This window comes from Vipera berus, assembly GCF_964194415.1.
Source record: "Vipera berus genome assembly, chromosome: W".
In the NCBI taxonomy this organism is placed as follows: domain Eukaryota; kingdom Metazoa; phylum Chordata; class Lepidosauria; order Squamata; family Viperidae; genus Vipera; species Vipera berus.
The window spans coordinates 19301760-19317421 of NC_138210.1; positions in this window are offsets into that span (position 1 = coordinate 19301760).

The following is a 15662-nucleotide window of genomic DNA, read 5'->3' on the forward strand; positions in this document are numbered from 1 at the left end:
GTTCATGTCCCGAAAGTTCCAGGACTGGGTAAGGCGTAAGGGCATCCGCCATTTTCTTACTGCACCATTCACCCCCGCTCAGAATGGCGTAGCTGAGAAAAGAAATGGAATCCTGCAAACCATGATGCGTAGTCTGATTGCAGACGCTGAAGTCGCAGAATCATACTGGGGGGAGGCAATCCACTACGCCAATTACACCTTAAACCGCACCTGGAGCAGTGTTGTGAACCAGACCCCATATTTCCTGGTTCACGGTAGGAAACCAAATCTGGGACATTTGCGTGTTTTTCGTTCCTACGCATGGGTGCACATCCCCAAGCAGCTGCGGAAGAAGGGGAGATCTGTTTCCCAGAGACTAAGGTTCTTGGGCTATGCTCCTGGCTCCAAGGCCTATCGTTTCCTGGGAGAAGGGGGCAGGCCTGTGACCTCCCAATCTGCCTCTTTCGAAGAGGACTCCAATTGGACCCAGATCCACTCGAATGATCTGAGCCCATATGCCAACCGACCCAGCAAGGACACACCGACCTCGACATCACCTGAGACGACCACATACCCTGCCACTGACGAAAGTGAGGAACAAGACGAAGATGCGTCCAGTCCCACGGAGGAAGACACGCCGTCTTCACCCCCAGCGACGCCTCAGAGACCCACAGAAGAAAAGGGCGGTGAGTGGCAGAAGGTAAGGAGGTCAAAGCGGTCCAACAAAGGGGTCCCGCCAAAGAGAATTGACATTGGCCACATCGCGTCTGTCAACAGCGTTGTGGTCACCCCAAAATCCTTCTCTGACATCCAGGAGCTGCCCATCGAAGAGCAGGAGAAATGGCAGCTCGCGATGGAGAAGGAGATGCAGAGCTTAAAGAAACTCAAGGTCTTCACCCCCCAGCAACCACCAAAAGAGAGAAAAGTCATTGGCACAAGGTGGGTTTACAAAGCCAAACCACTTGCCAATGGCCTCTACCTATATAAGGCCCGTTTGGTAGCCCAGGGCTTCGCTCAGCGCTATATGGAGGACTACGCCGAGACGTACTCTCCAACCGTCCGGGCAGAGAGCGTCAAGGCCGCCCTCATGACTGCAGCCGCTCTGGGAGAAGAAGTCTTCCAATTCGACATCCAGACGGCTTACCTCCACGCCAACGTGGACCGGCAGATCTACGTGAGGGCTCCTCCTGGCTACCAGCAAGAAGGGGGAAATACATGGTTGCTCCACAAAGGGTTATATGGCCTCAAGCAGTCAGGGAAATTATGGTATGACTGTCTTAGAAAGAGTTTAGAACGAGTTGGTTTCACTGCATCCCATGCAGATGAATGTGTCTTCACACGCAACTCCAAGGGTACCACAGAACGGGTGTTAGTTTATGTGGACGACCTGTTATATGTGGGGCCTGACAAGGAAAGGTGTGATGAATTTGCCAAGGCCCTGGAAGAAAAGTTTACTCTGAAGTCTTTGGGGCGGGTTGACAAGTACTTGGGTGTGCATATTTTGGCCACTAAGGGGGGGGTTCGCTCTATCTCAAAAAGAAAAGATAGAGGAATTATTGGCCAAATGCAAAATGACAGAATCTAATCCTACGCATAGCCCAATGCAAAGCGACTTTTACAACCACACTCATAAGGACGGTCCTGAGTTCACAGATAACACGCTTTACAGATCTGTGATTGGCTCCTTGCTATACATCAGCAATTGGAGCAGACCTGACATAGCTTTAGCTGTAAATCTATTGTCCAAGCACGTGGAACACCCAAAGGAATTCCACTGGACTGCTGTTAAAAGGGTGCTTAGATACCTTAAGGGCACAGCTGATGCCCTCCTTATGCTAGAACCAGAGAAGGGGAAGACGGCCCAGCTCTCCGCTTACTCAGACGCAGACTGGGCTGGCGACACCAAAAGTAGACGGAGCACCTCTGGTTTCCTCATATTGCTAAATGGCTGTCCAATACATTGGCATGTTAGGCAGCAAAAAATTATTTCTTGCTCCATGGCCGAGGCTGAATATGCCAGCCTGTCAGACACGGCCAATGATTTGACTTGGTTCAATGAGCTGATAACAAGCATCTGGGCATCTCCTCCTCTGCCCATCCAAATTCTAGAGGACAACACGGCCGCAATTGCAATCTCGGGCGTTTATGCAGTAGGATCTAGGTCTCGCCACATAGACATACGCTATAAAAATGTCAGGCAGCTTACCAAAAAGGGTTTCATTCATGTTGAACACTGTCACACAACTGACCAGATAGCTGATCTGTTCACCAAACCTGTTCCCATTGACCGGCACAACCTTCTGTGTAAGCGTTTGTGTTTGGCCTTCTGAATGTTTTTATGCATGTCCATGACACCTGCTCGCCCCTCACACACATTCACTGGTCCCTGTCATTGGCTGGCAAGAAGGGGAATTGTTAGATGTTTTGTGCCAGCCATGGCAGTTCTCCAAAAATGTCATCAGATGGGAGCAAAGAGGCTTCTTTGCTTCCACTGATGAGCCAAGGGTCTCAGACCCCATTGGCAGAGTGTTTTATGGTCAGGGAGGGACCAAGACCCCCCATAAATACCTCTGCACGAGGGGCTGCTCTTTGTTCTAGTCTCTCTTAAGATTCTACTCCTAGCTTCTAGTTCTTCTTCTGTTTTAGTTATGTAATGCTAGCTTGCTTTCTTTTATTTTGTTTCTCTCTCACATGCAGGCATGAATGCTTTCATGCCAAGTATCTCTTTCTCTTTGATCTATCATTGAATAAAGCTAATATGATTGCATCTCTGCGTGATGCTTTTTACTTGGAAGCACCTTAACGATCCATCGTCCTCGTGAGATCATCTCACAGAGCCTCCCCCTGTGCTCTCTCCCCCCAACACACAGTGACAACAAACCCTCCATCCCACCACACTATGTGAACCAACTACACCACACACCGGCCTCCCAAGTCAATTCTGCATAAGATTATGTCCCATTTAAAAGCCTAACAGCCCACGGATAAAAGCTATTTTTCAGCCCGTTGGTACGGCTGGCTATATTCCTATATCTCCTACCGGATGGTAGGACAGTAAAGAGATACCGTCCAGGGTGTGAGTCATCCCTGAGAATCTTCCTCACTCTTCCAAGGCAACGAGCCCTGGCGATGTCATCCAGTGGTGTCAGGGAACAGCCCACAATGTCTTGTGCTGTGCTCACTACCCTCTGTAATACTTTCCTATCCGCGGCTGTCAGACCAGCATACCAAACCACAATACCATACGAGAGGACGCTTTCTATGGTAGACCGGTAAAAGAGGGTCATTAGCTGTTGTTCTACCCTGTTCATCCGCAAGATCCTAAGAAAGTGAAGCCTCTCCTCTAGGATTGACCGGTTTGATCACCTTGCAATCCAAGGGACTCGCAGGAGTCTTCTCCAGCACCATAGTTCAAAGGCCTCAATTCTTTGGCGCTCAGCCTTTTTTATGGTCCAACTTTCACTACCATACATTGCAACTGGTAAGACAATAGCCTTGACTATACGCACTTTTGTTGACACGGTGATGTCTCTGCTTTTTAGTGTGCTGTCTAGATTTGCAATGGCTTTCCTCCCGAGGCACAAGGATCTTTTAATTTCTTGGCTACAGTCCCCATCTGCAGTGATCTTGGAGCCCAGGAAAATAAAATCTGTCACTACCTCCATTTCTTCCCCATCTACAGGTGAAACTCAAAAAATTAAATAAAATAAAAAGGATTGAGGAATTTGGAAACGTGGCTGGTCTACAAGTAAATAAAGATAAGACGAATATATTGACGAAAAATCTTTCAAATAGAAGTAAACAGATGCTAGAGGACACTACAGGGTTTAAAATCGTGAAGAAGGTGAAATATTTAGGAATCTGGTTGACGGGAAGATGTTCAAGTATTAGGGAGGATAATTATTCTAAATTACTGATACAAACAAAAATGGACCTGGGGAAATGGGGTAGGATACAGTTGTCATTATTAGGAAGGGTAGCCACGGCAAAATCTTATGTTTTGCCGAAATGGAATTTTCTTTTCCAGACAGCACCAGTTAAACGTTCGCTGAAATTTTTAAAAGAGTTAGAGGGGGTAGTTTCTAGATTCGTATGGCAGGGGAAACGGCCCAGGATTGGGGAAAAAATGATGCAAGAAATTAAGAAAAGAGGGGGCCTTGGCCTACCGAACTGGGAACTTTACTATCAGGCTGCCCTCTTAGTTTGGGGCAAGGAATGGATAAGTTTAAGGAATAATCGATTGTTGAGTCTGGAAGGATTTGATTTGCTGCAGGGATGGCATGCAGCTCTTTGGCGGGAAGGTACTCCTCCAAGCAAACAGTTTACTCTCCACTACATAAGGGATATACTGATTCGGAATTGGGATAAGATAAGGGCTAAGTACTATGCGCAAATTCCGTGTTGGTTATCAACCTTGGAAGCCTTGACCCATCCGACCCTACTCAAGAAGGGAAGAAGACCAACTTACAAAGAACTTTTAGATAGCGGGGGAGAACTCAAAACACGACAAGATCTGGCTCAGCAAGGGTTCAACTGGAGTGGTGGGCCTACCTGCAGATCCAGTCAAGGTATAAGAAGGATAAGGAAGGAAGGGGTATTTATCTGAATCTGCAGGAATTAGATAAGATTCTGCTGAGTCCGGAGAAAGGGATGATATCTAAGTGCTATAAACTGCTGCTAACTAGGGTAGTAGGGGAGGAGGTGGTAAAAGATGCGATGATTGCCTGGGGGAAGAATTTTGGTTATGCATTTCCACTTGAGAAATGGGAAGAGATTTGGTGGACTAATATGAGGCTGGTGGTTTCCACGTCATATAAGGAGAACATATACAAAATGCTTTATAGATGGCATCTTCCTCCGGCCAGACTTTCCAAAATGTTCCCCAGATTGTCGGCCGATTGTTGGAAGTGTGGTAAAGGGATTGGCACATACTATCACTTATGATGGACATGTCCGGAAGTGGTTAGATATTGGATGAGGATCCAAAAATGGATAGAGGAAATCACAGGGTGTTTAGTTGATCTTAAACCAGAGACGTATCTGCTTGGCTCCAGGCCTGGAAATACTAAGAAGGATATATGGTATTTGGTTTTACATATCTTAACAGCGGCAAGGATGGGGTATGCTCAATTTTGGAAGGCAAATCATACCCCGCCGGATGAAGTTATAATTAGGAGAATACTTGATTGTGCAGAAGCAGACACATTGACCAAGAGGTTGAAGGGTAAAGAAGAGACACCAGCATTTCTATCATGGAATAAATGGTATATTTGGATGGATAAAAGATTAAAGAAATGAGGGTGGCTTGGAGGTTGGTCAAAAATGAAGTGATATAGTCTTTGTTAATGAATAAGCTTTGGAGTTGGATGGTTATAAGAGACTTAATGAGTGGAATATAATTGTTAGTTTAGAAGTAGATATAATGTGAAATTTTTGAAATGGTTTTAAATTTTTTGATTTCTTCATTTTTTGTTTATTGTAAATGGTTTTTTTTTGTCTTTGTTGGTGTATGGTGTGTTTTTAACACGAAATGTAAATAAAGATTTATTTTTTAAAAAAAAAGAAAAATTACAATATCGTGCAAAAGTTCATTTATTTCAGTAATGCAACTTAAAAGGGGAAACTAATATATGAGATAGACTCATTACATGCAAAGCAAGATAGTTCAAGCTGTGATTTGTCATAATTGTGATGATTATGGCTTAGAGCTCATGAAAACCCCAAATTCACAATCTCAGAAAATTAGAATATTGTGAAAAGGTGCAATATTCTAGGCTCAAAGTGTCCCACCCTAATCAGCTAATTAAGCCATAACACCTGCAAAGGGTTCCTGAGCCTTTAAATGGTCTCTCAGTCTGGTTCAGTAGGAATCACAATCATGGGGAAGACTGCTGACCTGACAGTTGTGCAGAAAACCATCATTGACACCCTCCATAAGGAGGGAAAGCCTCAAAAGGTAATTGCAAAAGAAGTTGGATGTTCCCCAAGTGCTGTATCAAAGCACATTAATAGAAAGTTATGTGGAAGGGAAAAGTGTGGAAGAAAAAGGTGCACAAGCAGCAGGAATGACCGCAGCCTGGAGAGGATTGTCAGGAAAAGGCCATTCAAAAGTGTTGGGGACTTTCACAAGGAGTGGAGTGAGGCTGGAGTCAGTGCATCAAGAGCCACCACACACAGACGGATCCTGGACATGGGCTTCAAATGTCGTATTCCTCTTGTCAAGCCGCTCCTGAACAACAAACAACGTCAGAAGCGTCTTACCTGGGCTAAAGAAAAACAGACCTGGTCTGTTGCTCAGTGATCCAAAGTCCTCTTTTCTGATGAGAGCAACTTTTGCATCTCATTTGGAAACCAAGGACCCAGAGTCTGGAGGAAGAATGGAGAGGCACACACTGCAAGATGCTTGAAGTCCAGTGTGAAGTTTCCAGTCTGTGTTGATTTGGGGAGCCATGTCATCTGCTGGTGTTGGTCCACTGTGCTTCATTAAGTCCAGGGTCAACGCAGCCGTCTACCAGGAGATTTTGGAGCACTTCATGCTTCCTTCTGCAGACGAGCTTTATGGGGATGCTGACTTCATTTTCCAGCAGGACCTGGCACCTGCCCACACTTCCAAAAGCCCCAAAACCTGGTTCAATGACCGTGGGATTACTGTGCTTGATTGGCCAGCAAACTCACCTGACCTGAACCCCATAAAGAATCTATGGGGCATTGCCAAGAGAAAGATGAGAGACATGAGACCGAACAATGCAGAAGAGCTGAAGGCCGCTATTGAAGCATCCTGGTTTTCCGTAACACCTCAGCAGTGCCACAGGCTGAGTCTATCTCATATATTAGTTTCCCCTTTTAAGTTGCATTACTGAAATAAACAAACTTTTGCACGATATTCTAATTTTTTGAGTTTCACCTGTACTTTTTCAGAACAAAGAGATCCACGTCTGTGTACCAGGAGCAAGGAAGCACAGAAAAACAAATTCCAAGATGATGACTCCTATACATCAATCCAGGTTTCATCCGTAACTCATTTCCCCCCCTTTCTTATTTCTGGGATCACTGGACCGCTATTGAAGGCCGCTATTGAAGCATCCTGGTCTTCCATAACACCTCAGCAGTGCCACAGGCTGATAGCTTCCATGCCACACCGCACTGAGGCAGTAATTGCTGCAAAAGGGGCCCAAACCAAGTACTGAGTACATAATCATGCTTATACTTTTCAGAGGTCCGATATTGTTCTATGTACACTCCTTGTTTTATTGATTGCATGTAATATTCTAATTTTCTGAGATTGTGGATTTCGGGTTTTCATGAGCTGTATGCCATAATCATCACAATTATGACAAATCATGGCTTGAACTATCTTGCTTTGCATGTAATGAGTCTATCTCATATATTAGTTTCCCCTTTTAAGTTGCATTACTGAAATAAATTAACTTTTGCACAATATTCTAATTTTTCGAGTTTCACCTGTATCTCAGACACAACTCTCATCATAAACACGTATTGACAAGTACTACATCTTTGGCTGATTTTGGGCCCTTGGAAATCAGTGTAACTTAGTCTTGACTTAAATCTCATTGATTGCAATGGAATCCTATCTATTACTTTTTATTCATGAATTATTCCTGACTCTATCTTCAACTAATTCCACTTCACTTTTGTTTCATAGGAAAAAAAAGAAGAACAAATAACCATTCACAGTTTACTAGTAGAAATGTGATATAGATAGGTAAACAGACCTTACTGTTTTCTTCAGGATAATAAGCAAAAATATAGGCTAGGCTTAAGTACCCCTACAGTATTTATAAAGTGATGTTTCTCAACCTTAGCCACAGCAATTTCAATTCCTCTGAATAGGTAAATCGAATGCTAGTTAAAAGCCAATAATAGCTGCAAGTGTTTTCTCGGGAACATTCAGGAAAATAATAAAAGCTTTGCTTTACTGATCCAACAAAATAGACATGATTTTGAAAAGACAGAAAACACCTTAATGGACAATTAGACAGTCACAAAATATGTCCTTTATAGTTAACTCTCTAAAATTCTTTTCCATACTACTTACCTCTCCAATCTCCATCAATGGGTCACTCATATCCACACCTCCATAACCATATTGAAGATTGTTGTTGTTTTTAGCTGCAAAGTCATGTCCGACCCATCGTGACCCCATGGACAATGTTCCTCCAGGCCTTCCTGTCCTCTACCATCTTCTGGAATCCATTTAAGCTCACACCTACTGCTTCAGTGACTCCATCCAGCCACCTCATTCTCTGTCGTCCCCTTCTTCTCTTGCCCTCAACCTTTCCCAGCATTAGGCTCTTCTCCAGTGAGTCCTTCCTTCTCATTAGGTGGCCAAAGTATTTGAGTTTCAACTTCAGGATCTGGGCTTCTAAAGAGTAGTCAGGGTTGATCTCCTCTAGGACTGACCAGTTTGATCGCCTTGCAGTCCAAGGGACTCAAAGGAGTCTGCTCCAGCACCATAGTTCAAAGGCTTCAATTCTTTGGCGCTCAGCCTTTCTTATGGTCCAACTTTCACTGCCATACATTGCAACTGGGAAGACCGTAGCCTTGACTATACGCACTTTTGTTGGCAGGGTGATGTCTCTGCTTTTTAGCGTGCTGTCTAGATTTGCCATGGCTTTCCTCCCCAGAAGCAAGCGTCTTTTAATTTCTTGGCTACAGTCCCCATCTGCAGTGAACTTGGAGCCTAGGAAAATAAAATCTGTCAGTACCTCCATTTCTTCCCCATCTATTTTTTTTTAAATTCCATTTATATCCCGCCCTTCTCCGAAGACTCAGGGCGGCTTACAAGCTTAGCAGTAGCCTTCATTCTATGTATATGCCTGCTTATTAGGGCTTTCACACACACACCCCAAGCGGCATTATTACAAAGTCAGCTTAATTGCCCCCAACAATCTGGGTCCTCATTTTACCTACCTCGGAAGGATGGAAGGCTGAGTCAACCTTGAGCCTGGTGGGATGCAAACCTGCACTAATTGCAGGCAGCTGGTGTTACTTAAGGAGGCATTAGCCCACTGCTCCACCAAGGCTCTGTTGCCAGGAATTGAGAGCGCCGGATGCCATGATCTTGGTTTTCTTAATGTTAAATTTCAACCCAACTTTTTCACTCTCCTTGTTCACCCGTAACAAGAGGCTCTTTAGTTCTTCTTCATTTTCTGCCATTAGAGTGGTATCATCTGAATATCTTAGGTTGTTGATATTTCTCCCAGAATTCTTAATTCCAACTTTTGATTCATCTAGCCCTGCCTTTCTCATCATGTGCTCTGCATATAAGTTAAATGGGCAGGGCAACAGTATACAGCCTTGCCGGACTCCTTTCCCAATTTTGAACCAATCAGTGGTTCCGTGTCCAGTTCTCACTGTTGCTTCTTGACTCACATATAGGTTTCTCAAGAGACAAATAAGATGGTCTGGTGCTCCCATCTCTTTAAGAACTTGCCACAGTTTGTTGTGATCCACACAATCAAAGGATTTAGCATAGTCAATGAAGCAGAAGTAGATGTTTTCTGGAACTCCCTAGCTTTCTCCATGATCCAGCGTATGTGGCAATTTGATCTCTAGTTCCTCTGCCTCTTCAAAATCCTGCCTGTACTTCTGGTAGTTCTCGATCCACATACTGCTGGAGTCTAGCTTGTAGAATTTTAAGCATAACTTTACTAGCATGAGAAATGAGTGTAATGGTGCGATAGTTTGAACATTCTTTGGCACTGCCTTTCTTTGGAATTGGAATGTAAAATGATCTTTTCCAATCCTGTGGCCACTGTTGAGTTTTCCAAATTTGCTGGCAAATTGAGTGTAGCACTTTTACTGCATCGTCTTTTAAGATTTTGAATAGCTCAGCTGGAATACTGTCACCTCCACTAACTTTGTTGTTGCTCAGCTTTTCTAAGGCCCACTTCACTTCACATTCTAGGATGTCTGGCTCGCGGTCAGTGACCAGCTCATTGTGATTATCAGGGACGTTAAGCTCATTCTTGTATAGTTCTTGTCGCGGAACAATTAACAGTCCGACCTGAGGTGGATGGACCGTGGTTCATTTGCATGGTCAATATCAAAGAAAAGAAATCCAAGGCATATTCTATAGTAAAACTTTTAATGAGAAAACAAAAGAACTAAACTGACTTCATTCTCTCATCAGGCAGAAGGAGAAAGAGAAACAGAAACTGTAAGAACTTTTTTAGGCCTGCGCACAAAACAGTTTAAAACCAAAACATTGGCTGGACATAGCTAGAGTCACTATGGTTACAAGTTAAGATAAGGTGCAGAGCAGAAAGAGATGTACACTTAGGAATGAGCGAAGCTGGCAAAACTAAAAAAACACGCAGTGACATCCCCTTCTTTTGTCAGCGAAGCAGAAAATCAGATAAGGCACATCTTCTTGCGCAGATACTCGTGTTGGGCTGTAGGAAGTGGTTTGTTCAGCATATCAGCAATTTGGTCATGTGTAGGCACATACTGCAATTTGACAAAACCTTGTTTAACTGCTTGTCTTATATTTTGGTAACGGATGTCAATGTGTCTAGACCTGGAACCTGTAAAGCGATTCTCAGATATATAGACCACAGATTCGTTGTCCTCCATCACAGTGATCGGTCGAATCGGAGGTGTCCAGATATCTGTGATTAAGGCATCAAACCACGTTAGAGAATTACATGCATCTGAAACACAAGCATACTCAGCTTCTGTAGAAGAACAAGAAACAAAATTCTGTTTACGCACATGCCAGTAAACAGGACATCCATTCAAAAACATCATATAACCTGAAGTGCTTTTACGTGATTTCTTATCACTTGCCCAATCTGAATCTGCATAACAACATAACTCTGCATAGTCAGTATGTGTGGGTTCTAACAACAACTTCATGTCTTTTGTGTGTTTTAGATATCTCAATAATTTCTTAACACATGTCCAATGAAACTGTTTTGCCTTTCCTACATGTCGTGATAGGAGATTAACACTAAGTGCAATGTCAGGTCTAGTCCAACTACTAATATATAGCAGAGACCCAATGACTGAGCGATAAAGTGTTTGATCCTCGAACTCAGGACTCGGTTCATGTGTCAAGTTGTGAAAATCGGTTTGCATGGGTATACTCACAGGTTTAGCATCCTTCATGTTGCAGTGATGCAATAGTTGTTCAATCTTATCTTCCTGTGTAAGACTGAACCCCTTCTGAGTTTTAGTAACTTGAACACCTAAATAAGTGTTAATATGTCCTAAAGACCTCAATGTGAAAAACTGTTGTAAAGCTTTAGCAAAACATTCACTCATCTGCTTATTTGGACCAATATAAACAATATCATCAACATAAACAAGAATTATCTCATACCTATTATCAGATCTTTTTGTAAACACACATTCATCTGTTTCGGACTTAATAAAGCCCATTGAATTTAGTTTGTCAGAAAGACATAAGTACCACATTAAACCAGACTGTTTCAGACCATAAAGACTTTTGTGTAGAAACCAAGTATCCCCTTCTTGCTGTCGGAAACCTGGAGGACCTTTGACATAAATTTCTTCATCAAGATCAGCGTGTAGATAAGCTGTTTCAACATCAAACTGGAAAACTTCTAGGCCAAGGATAGTTGCAGTGGCTAAGGCGATTTTCACACTCTCCGTCCGCACTGTGGGTGAATAAGTATTTGTATAGTCCTCAGGATAACGTTGAGCGAAACCCTGGGCTACAAGTCTGGCCTTGTACAACGATTCACCATTTGGCTTCTTTTAATTCTGTAGACCCATCGAGTGCCAATAACTTTCTTGTTTGCTGGAGGGCTTGCAGGCGTAAACACCTGAAGTTTCTTTAGACTGTCCATTTCAGCCTGCATTGCCTCAAACCATTTATCTTGCTCTGATTCAGGAAGATGTTTGATTTGTGTGAACGTCTCAGGAGGAAGTGTAACATTACAAATCAAAGGTAAAGGTGCTTTGGTTACGTGCCACGAATACCGTTTTGGTGGAATTCCCTTTGTTGTCCTCTTGGAACGTCTCGGAACAACCGCCCATTCTTCTTCCGTTTCGTCCTCGTCTTCATCGCCAGCAACATCGGCGGCTTGCAAAGACGGAACAGTGGGTTGAGAAGAACTCGTGGAAGGAACATTCGCCTGTGCATCTTGACCATCAGGCTGCGTAGCATCAGCAGCAGCATCTCTAGGAAAATAAACTCCAGGATCGTTAAAATGAATCCTGGACCAGTCAGCATCTTCCTCAAAAGTAGCGGATTGTGAAATCACTATTACATGATGAGAGTCAATGTATTTGCTCCATTTTGAATTATCATCAATGCCCATAAATCTCATCCTTTTTGCTGCAGGACCCCCTTTCTTTCTTTGGGCTAAAGGAATATTGACCATAGCATAGGAACCAAAAATATGGAGACGTGAGAGGTCAGGCTTGTGTCCATATAACATGAAATAAGGGGTCTGATTTATCACACTACTCCAAGTGCGGTTGATGATATGGTTAGCATATTTGATAGCTTCACCCCAGTATGGAAGACTGAGGTTAGCATCTTCAAGGAGGCAACGCATCATGGTTTGCAGAACTCCATTTCTGCGTTCTGCCACTCCATTCTGAGCTGGAGTGTAAGGAGCTGAGGTCTGGTGTAGTATCCCATTCTTACGCATCCAGTCCTGGAAACGCTGAGACATGGATTCAGCACCACGATCACTCTGAATTCTGGCGATGCTAACTTCGAATTGGGTATTGACAAGATTGGCAAAGTCTTTAAAGATCTGAAAGGTCTCAGATTTTTCTCTCATAGGAAATACATAACCATATCTAGAGTAATTATCAACAATTGTCAAGAAATATCTTTTACCACCAATTGTTGGTGCAAAAGGACCCACTATGTCAGTGTGTACCAAATCAAAAATGTGTGTTGACAGGCGTGTAGCGCGTTTTGGAATTGCTGCTGCTTTAGATTTGGCTTTCTTGCAGACAGCACAGTCCAAGAACACCTTACACCCCTTTAGATCCAAACCTCTTGCGAACTCTGGCATCTTCTTCAGAACACGGAAACTGGCATGACCCAATCTTCTATGCCACTTATGGATACACCTGGAATGCAAAGGTTTACCTGTTAGTGAATTCTCAACATTAGCATTTTTATTAGGAATCTCAGGCTTGCTGTGAGCAACCTGTGTCTTATTTGTCCTTTTATTGGCTTTAGGAGCCTTTGGAGTAGCAACAGGATCTCTCTCTGGGACATCTCTCACTGGGCCTGTGCTCTCCCTTTTTGGAACTTGTATACTTGCCTGCTCTTGCGGCTTAGACTTTGGTTTTAAGTAATAAACACCACTAATCAACATGGTTTCAGCAACAATATCTCCATCTTTAACTACATAACTTGCTTTTTCGAGATGGTGTACCTGGAATTTTGACACCCTAGACAAGTGACTCTGACTAAGCAAATTACTACTGGCAGACGGAACGTAGTAAACATCGGGAATGAATGCACCAAGCTCTTCAATATAAACAGTTCCTTTTCCCATGACCTGAACAGGATGATTTGAAAAAGAGTACAGTTCACGAAGTTCAGGTTCAGGCTCGTGCATCTCTGTGTAAAGCTCTTTTCTGTAGGTAACATGTAACGCTGCTCCGCTGTCCAAAGTCCAAAGTAGATGTCTGTCGTACTCTGGTTGAGGCTGTGGATCGTTGGTTACAACCAATGTGGCAAGTGGAGCTTGAGGATCATGCCTGGGACCACGACCACGACCTTGTCGTCCGCCTCTACCTCTGCCTCCTCTGGAATCTGTTCCTCTGGGCTGGTACATGGCGGGCGCTGGAAACCGTTGGGGACAATCCTGGGTGGCATGTCCCACACGATTGCAGATGTAGCATCTTGGCATTCTTGGAACGTAGGCTCTTCCACGGAAGGGACGCCTCACTGGAGCCTTCGATGCAGGTGGTTCCCTTAAATGTGGCGCGGCTTGCACAAGTGCCTCTTCTTCAGTTAAAATTCTGCATACATGATCCACTGTGCGTTGAGCAATAGGCACTTGATTAATCTTAGAAATAGCATCTTTCCATTCATAATTCAAAGAGTTAATGATAATGCTGATCATTTGAAAGTCATCAATAGGATAGCCTCTTTCACCCAGTTCTTTTCTTATTCCTTTCATTTTAGTTAAGTGTTCTCCAATATGCTCACCAGGTTTTAATCTAGAACCATGGAACTCGGACAAAAGCAAACATGTAGACTCAATGGACGTAGGCCGGTAACATGCTTCTAATTGAGCCCAAATTTGTTGGGCAGTTGCATCTTGTGAAAATGTGAGCTGCAATTCAGTGTCCATGGACATCAATAACGTTGTGCATGCTCTATTATTCAAGTCCCATATGTCAGGAGGCCATGGCTGGGCAGGAGGATTAAACACCATCACATGGGTACCTTCTCTACGAAGCAAAAGTCCAACTTCACTGACCCATGCCCTGTAATTCTGTCCTGACTGCTTCAGTTTTAAATCACCAGCCAGTGGTACAATAGAGGGTGCCTGATGAGGAACATGCAATTGAGGTACTGGCTGTGCAGGTTGTGCAATTGGGACTTGGCCTGCAGGAGGCGCTGGTTGTGCAGGCTGTGCCATCTGGACATAACCAGCAGGGGGCACCTGTGGCACCTGTGCCAGGGCCTGCGGCAGTTGCACTGAAGCTGCTACAGGTACTGGTGCTGGGGGTGGCTGTACTTGAGCTGCTATACCACCCTGGCCAGCAAAAGGTGCTGGTGCTTGAGCTGCTACAGTAAGTTGGCCTGCAGTCAGCACTGGCCTTTGTATTTCAGGAACCAGTGGAGGCTGCACTTGGGGTGAAGACTGCTGTGCTCCATCTGAGACAGGAACTTTAATAGTAGCAGGCTTAATAGGCATTCTAGCTGAAGCTCTCAATGAATGAGGAGGTGTGGCAGCTTGAAGCGATGCCTGCTGAAGGGACATCTGTGAAACTGCATTCTGCATTCTTTGAAATGCACCTTGTAAAACAGATTCACAATCAGATGTTGCTATGACATTGGATTCAGGCACCATTGTATCCTCATGTGTCATTTGACACAGAAGGCAGTCAGGCTCCCATTCGTCTGACACAAGATTCCACTGTGGGCGTGCCTCTGTCTTTGAGGGAGAAGGCACAATGGCGATCCCTTGTGGGTGTGGCTTTGCTTGTGAAGAGGGAGGCAAAATGGCCGATTCTGAAAACTGAATGCCAGCAGAGGCTCTCCCATGCTTTTTATACCATGCTGCACACAACTTTGCCTTTAGCAGATCCTTCTCTAAAATTTCAATTTGTTCATAATAACTTTGCAAAGTCTTCTCATGCACAGTTTGCTCAGTGCTTGGAGAATAATAGCTCACCTCCTTCCCTAGTGTAGCCTTAGGTTTAGCACCAAAACTCTCATAATCAGCCTGATCCCCATGAGCAGAGGCTACAACTGGGGCATCAGCTTGAGAGTCTGTAAAAACAGAAAATGGTGAAACTGACCTTGGCTCAGAGGCTGCTTCTCCAAGACGTGTAGCCGATGCCAACGGAGTCTGTAAACTTGAAGGAAGATCTCTCTGTGGAACGGCTGCCTCCTCCTTAGCAGAGAGACAAACGGCCTGTTTCTTTCCCCTTTTCCTGGGCATATTTGCAATTAATCACAGCCTCCTCAGTGCTGGCTAATTGCCTATCAA